The sequence below is a fragment of the Podarcis liolepis genome, assembly GCF_965112155.1.
Source record: "Podarcis liolepis genome assembly, chromosome: 15".
NCBI lineage: Eukaryota > Metazoa > Chordata > Lepidosauria > Squamata > Lacertidae > Podarcis > Podarcis liolepis.
In genome coordinates, this window is record NC_139566.1 from 2,321,282 (window position 1) to 2,328,501 (window position 7,220).

Sequence of the window (7,220 nt, forward strand, 5' to 3'; positions counted from 1 at the left end):
TGCTATACCCTCCAAATCATGGAGAGCTATTGCAACAGGAGTGAGGCAAAGCTAGCATGCTTGTACATCCCTCACACATTTATTTAATGCCTGACAAGGGCTAAAGTCTATTCAATTTATACGCAAAGTTCAAGTACATAACAGAGAAGCATAGCAGCCAATTGCAACAGCTGTAATTGGTGATAACAGATGTTTTCACTATTATTATTTTTTTAATGTTATCACCACTGCTACTGCTACATTTGTAGTGTAACACCCCATAGCAGAAGACATTCCTGATCTTGACTGAGTCCTAAAAATGAATACAAGCAAACTTATTTAGGCCACCATTAAGAGTGTGTGTGGGGGGGAGGGGGGAATCTGGTCTTGACTGAGCTCAAAATGAACGCATTAAGTTATTTCCAGGCCACCACTGATCTGTCAGTCTTTCAGGTGCCACAATACATATGCTTGAATGGGATAAGTTTCAACAAGTAGATTCTGCTAATACAAATTTATCCACTGTGGACACTAGAGGGAGATAATGCATCACACTCTGAACTGAACATCCGTGAGGTCAAATCCCACCTTGTTCATAGGTCTCTTCAAAAGAGACTTACTTTGGTTGTTGGGTAGCCAGGTAGCTAAAGCAATGTCAGACTAGTTCTGGTGTAAAGTTTCATCACTCGAGGAGCCTTTTAGAGAAGATCCTGTGAAAGAACCCATTATGAGAGCTTTTGTAGTGTAGGAGAGCCAGTGTGGTGCAGTGGTTAGAGTGTTGAGACAAGGACCTGGGAGATCAGGGTTCAAATCCCCACTTGGCTACATGAAGCCACCCAGGCCCTGCCTCTCACTCTAACCTGCCTCACAGGTTGTTGTGCGGGTTTAAATGAGGAAGGGAAAAACCATGTATACCACCTTGGGGGGAAAAGTGGGGGGGGGAGAAGAAGAAGTCATCCAATAGAGGGGGAGAACGTTCTCCACTTTGGTATGCCAAAGGTGGAATCTTGCATTTAGTATCAGATTCACACAACCCACTGGCTTGTATGGGTTTTCCTATGAGTCTCCTGCACTGGACAGCTCCATGAATGGTCTGTCCATGGAATCTCTTTCCCCATCACCAGCTTCCAGAAATCCCACCCCACAGCACTGCCTTAAGAAGATGGCAATAACAGAAAAACAGTTGAAGGAACACCTAAGGAGAGGCAATCAACCATATCAGAAATCATAACGTGTACATTGGATCTCTGTTGATCTTCCCTTGTAGGAGAACTACTTTGGGGGCCACTGGGATGGCTGCTTCTTCTGCTGGTGCTGGTGCTGTTCCACAGGAGGAGGAGGCTGGGTGTAGAGGTGGCCTTCAGCTTCTTTAGGAGAAGGGAGAGGAGGATGTGTTGGCTTCAGGGACTCTTGGCTCAGAGCACGGGGCAAAGCTGGAGTATCCTTGTGCTTCTGCTGAGCCTGGGGTGGAGACTCCTTCTCCTTTCCTGATGGAGGTCCCTGCTTGGACTCTGGATTATCTTCCTTGACCATGTCAGATGTTGGAGGCTTGTCAGATGGCTCCTTCCTTTCTTGGGGCTCCTTCTCTCCCTGGAGCAGATCTTCTGGTTCTTTGGTTTCTGGGGGGTCACGTTCCTGGTCTTCTTCAGGTTTGTGGAGCAGTTCTGGTTCCAGGGTGCGTTCTGGAACCATCTTGCTCAGGGAACGGGGCAGGGCAGGGCTCTGCTTCCGCTGCTGATGACTTTGCTCTGCCGACATCTTCCAACTCTTATTTCAGCCTGGAAGAGGCAGCAACAACATTTCGTAAATACTGGTAGTAAAAAATAAATAAATCTTGCCACAAGGAGCAAGCAGGGCAGTGCAAATCATGGATAGCTGCACCAAATATTTTCCAAATCTGTTTTTTGAGGGGATAAAAACTTGTCATATCAATATGGTAGTTTAGCTAGTTTAGTTTATTAAATGTGGACATCACTCCCACCATCGGCAGCATACCGATACAAAACATCTCTAAGTGATTTGCAACCAAGTGAAAATACAATAATAAAATGACATCAGGATTGTTCTAAAAAAAGTATTTGAGCCTATTCCTTGCTTATCATTTAATTTTTATTTATTCTTATTTTTACTTATTAAATTTGTATATTGCCCTATACCCGTAGATCAGTTGTGTTCTACTACACACACACACACACACTATAGTGTTTTTAGGTTTTCATTTTGTTCTGGGTTTCTTTTATACTCGGTTTCAATGTTTTATATGATTTTAGAAGTCACTTGGGATCATGCCCCGTGAAAAAGCAACTAAATAAAATTAAAGTAATAATAATAGATCTAATACAATGCTAGTCCCAGTCAGAGCTGATTGACTGAAATTAACAGACATGAATAATAGGTCAATTGGTTTCTATGCACATACTCTGAGCGGGATATGAAAGAAGAATTAACAATTAGTAATCAATTGTTAATAATGAATAGTTAATAATACTAAATGTTACAATACAACAACATGCCGTTGGTGCTGCCCACAAATCCTAGAAAGCAAAAATCTTTTTGCCCAGAGTCAAAATGACAAGCATCTCACGAGTGTGTATGTGTGTGAACATATGCTACTAACAGAGACTGTATCTCCTAACAAAATAACACACACATACATTTATTTTATTTTCGTTTCCTTATATTTATATCCTGCCCTTCTTCAATGCATGTGCTTCACAGGTGGTCTCCCATCCAGGCACTGACCAGACCCAGCCCAGTTTAACTTCAGCAAGAGGATAACCCCATCTGCCTTCAGACCATTACCTTAAGATATCTGAATAGCCACCCGCCCACCCCTGAACAGCCTCATCGGCCAGGTTGTTGAGACACTACATCTTCCTCTTTCCTAAATTAGTCACTTAAGTGATACCAACCAGTCAGGGATCCTAGAGCGAACGGGGTGATGTCACCGTGCCGTGCAACCAACTGGTTCGGCAGAGCGATGACATATCTAGAGGCGCTCAATCTGGATCAGCCCAACCTGAACTCAGTTCCCCGTAAGAAGCTGATTTACGCTGAGTCAGACTCTTGGTCCCTCCAGCTCAGTTGGCTACTCTGACTGGCAGTGCCTCCCCAGCCTTTCAGACAAAGAGCACTTCTCATCCACACCTGGAGACACCAGGGATTGAACTTGTGACTTTTGTGTGCAAGGCAGATGTCCGACTGCCAGGCTACAGACCTTCCCCAGAGTTATAGCCCCAAACCATGCCCTAGTTATCTCCAAAGTGCTCTGCTGTAATGCCTTTTGTACAGCACAGGGCTGCTTTGGAAGGTGGTTCAGAAACTTAAGTTGCTGAGAAACAAAGCTACAGTGGTGCCTCGCAAGATGAAAAGAATCTGTTCTGTGATTCTCTTCGTCTAGCGGATTAGCGCTATTAGCGCTATTAGCGCTATTAGCGGCTTTTAGCGGCTTTTAGCGGCTTTTAGCGGCTTTTAGCGGCTTATCTGCTGATCGGATCAGCTGATAAGCGGCTTAGCGGCTTAGAAAAAGGGGGGGAGGAAAAAAAACCCGCAGGAACTCGCAAGGCATTGTCGTCTTGCGAAGCAAGCCCATAGGAAATTCGTTTTGCGAAGCACCTCCAAAACGGAAAACTCTTTCGTCTAGCGGGTTTTCCGTCTTGCAAGGCATTCGTCTTGCGGGGCACCACTGTACCTGGATTATGGTTACCAGGTGTCCCCGTTTCCTGGGGAAAGACCCTGGATTTACAAATCTGTCCCCGGAATGTCCCCGGATTTCATTTAATGTCCCCGGATTTATATTTTAAGTGTTGTAGATTTATTAGTAGGGAATGAATGTTGCTTGACTGGTTCAACGGCACAAGACACATCATATGGGGACTTCCGGCGAGGCAAAATGGCGGGCGCCACGGCAGCGGGCAGCTCCTGAAGCCAGCCAGAACCAATTGCGCTACCAGACTGGCTCTGGGCTGCTGGGACTGCCACTGCCGAGGTAGAACCGTGGACGCCCAGCACGTCAACTGGGGGAACCGCTGACACACACACACACACACACCCCATGACCCAAATTGGGAGTGAGAACGCCCGGCCACCTCGGCCACTGCCCAGCAGCACTCCAGGGCCAGTAAAAACCCCAGAGCTGACGCAGGGAGAAGGAGGAAAGACGAAGGAAAAGAGGAAGAGGAAGGAGAAAAAAGAGGGGAGCCCCGACCTTGCCGCACTGCTGCCGCCGCCGCCGCCACTGAGGAAGAGAGGTAGGAGAGCACCGGGAGGGCAAGGACATGTGGCCAAGCCCAGGCCCGACCCGAGCCTACTCCATGGCAGATAGCGCTCCAAGAGATCAGGACAGGGCCGTGCAACAGAGGAGACCCAGAAAAGAAGATATTTTTAAAAAATAACTCCCCCCCCCCTTTCTCTCACGCCTGCACAGAAGTGATTTCCGGTGCTGTGGACATGTGCAGAAGCGACTTCCAGAGAAAAAATGGTGCAGCCCAAACGATATGAATCAGAACCATGTGGCAATTTCTGAAGTGTCCGCAGGCCGGATCCAGAAGCCATTCAGGCCAGAACCGGCCCACGGGCCTTAGGTTGCCGACCTCTGCTCTAGCCCACCCATCCAGAACCTGGTGTGCTCCTCACTGGACTACAACTCCCATCATCCCCAGCTATTCTAGACAATGGTCCAGCGATGGCCGGACCTATAGTTCAACATCACTTGGGGGACCCAAAGTTGAAGAGCGCTAGTCTAGTTCACCTTTCCACAACCCGGTGCCCTCCGAACGTCACTGGACTACAACTCCCAGAATCCCTGAGTGTTGGCCCAGCTGGCAGGGGCTGGTGGAAGTCAAAGTCCAAGAAGATATGGAGGGCATCAGGCTGCAGTGACACTCTGTTGGGTTGCTCCCTTCTCCTCCCCATTTGGTTGTCCAAAGTTGACCTTAGAATAAATGGCAAAGGGTATATAGCCTCATACTTACCCAAAACCTCAGGTCAAACTGGGAGTCCTTTGTCGCTGCAAAGCTGTTTCTGGAGGGGAAGAGAAGAGACTGGTCCTTTTTATATAGTTTGGGGTTTGGGGTGCTGTTGCAGTGAGTCAAACATACCCTTTTGCTTCGGAATGCGTTGCAACCCCATCAGCTCATTCAAATTATCAGTTTGGGCCATTCCGAGGACAGAAAACTCCCAAGTGTGGCATGTTTAGAAAACTTAAGTCTCTGAGTTGTACCTTTGTCAAGCCTGCCTCGCCCCACCCAGTAGTTCCCCCACCACCACTAAAACAAAAACCACCACCCAACAGTCCTAGGTCTTCTTTGAAAACACACACATATTTTGAATTATTCAAAGAGGCTGGAAGGAATAAACAGTATAAAAATAAGTTGAGATTCTTGTCATGAGAACATCAGAGGAACACCCGCCACTCAAAGGTTTGCAGAGGTAGACCATCTCTAGCCATGGAGGTTCCATTTAACTAACATGACTTGCTTGTTTGTTTCATAAAGTTATTATACCATTGTTTTCCCAGTAGTGATGTATGTAAGCGAGAGCTGTACCATAAAGAAGGCTGATCGCCGAAGAATGGATGCTTTTGAATTCTGGTCTGGAGGAGACTCTGGAGAGTCCCATGGACTGCAAGAAGATCAAACCTCTCCATTCTGAAGGAAATCAACCCTAAGTGCTCACTGGAAGGACAGATCCTGAAGCTAAGGCTCCAATACTTTGGCCACCTCATGAGAAGAGAAGACTCCCTGGAAAAGACCCTGATGTTGGGAAAGATGGAGGGCGCAAGGAGAAGGGGACAACAGAGGTCAAGATGGTTGGACAGTGTTCTCGAAGCTACCAGCATGAGGGAGGCAGTGGAAGACAGGAGTGCCTGGCGTGCTCTGGTTCATGGGGTCACAAAGAGTCAGACATGACTAAACAACTAAACAACAACAACACCATTGTAGAAAAAACGGGGAGCGACCTCAGTGGCAGTCCATGTAGCAGCTTCCAGATGTTGTTAACCTACAACTTCCAACATGCTGGCTGGTGTTGATGGAAGTTGGAGTCTAAGATCAACATCTGGATGGCACCACATTGGCCACCTCTGGGTAGACAGAGCAGAGTTGGATGGTCCTGTGGACCAAGTCATTAGGAGTCAGCCGACTGTGTTCTTATGTTCTACCCCGACCCCAATCATCTCTTCTCTCCAGGGGTCAGCAAACCTTTTCAGCAGGGGGCTGGTCCACTGTCCCTCAGGCCTTGTGGGGGACTAGACTATATTTTGAAGGGGGGTGGGGAATGAACGAATTCCTATGCCCCACAAATAACTCAGAGATGCATTTTAAATAAAAGGACACATTCCACTCATGTAAAAACACACTGATTCCCGGACCATCTGTGGGCCGGATTTAGAAGGTGATTGGGCTGGATCTGGCCCCTGGGCCTTAGTTTGCCTACCCATGGTTTAGATAGCCTAAAAGGCCCCTGGCAACTCATTGAGTCCATGGCCACATTCACACCATACATCTGAAGCCCTATAATACCATGTTGAAGAGTCATGGCTTCCCTCAAAGAATTATGGGAATCATAGTTCATTAAAGCTGCTGAGAGTTGCATTAGGGCATCTGGTTGGCCACTGTGAGGACAGGAGGCTGGACTAGATGGACCCAGCAGCCTCTTACGTTCTTAAATTGCTGCAAAAACCTATCTGCTCACAGAGCTGCAATTCCCTGTGTGGTTTAGCAATCAATCCCTCTTCACAGGGAACTCTGGGAATTGTAGTTTTTTGGGGGGGAATAAGGGTCTCATAATAACTTTCAACAAACTACACTTCCCAGAGTCTGTTGCAGGAAGCACAGAGAGACTTTGTATTTGTGGTCAACCTCAGGTGGAAGACATGATCTTCTGTTAGCTGCCCCTTATGTAGAGACCCAAGAGTTCTCTTTCTGAGGCCTCTGTCCACACAAAGCAAGCAAGCACACCCCAGCAGAAATACAGTGGTACCTTGGTTTAAGAACAGCTTAGTTTATGAACAACTTGGATTAAGAACGCTGCAAACCCGGAAGTAGGTGTTTTGGTTTGTGAACTTTGCCTTGGAAGCAGAACATGTTGAGTTTGTTCCATTTGTAAATGGAGTCCCCTGCTGCTATGGGAAAGCACACCTTGGTTTAAGAATGCTTTGGTTTAAGAACGGACTTCCAGAACAGATTAAGTTCGTAAACCAAGGTACCACTGTAGATTGGTTTCTTTTGAGTGACAATGAT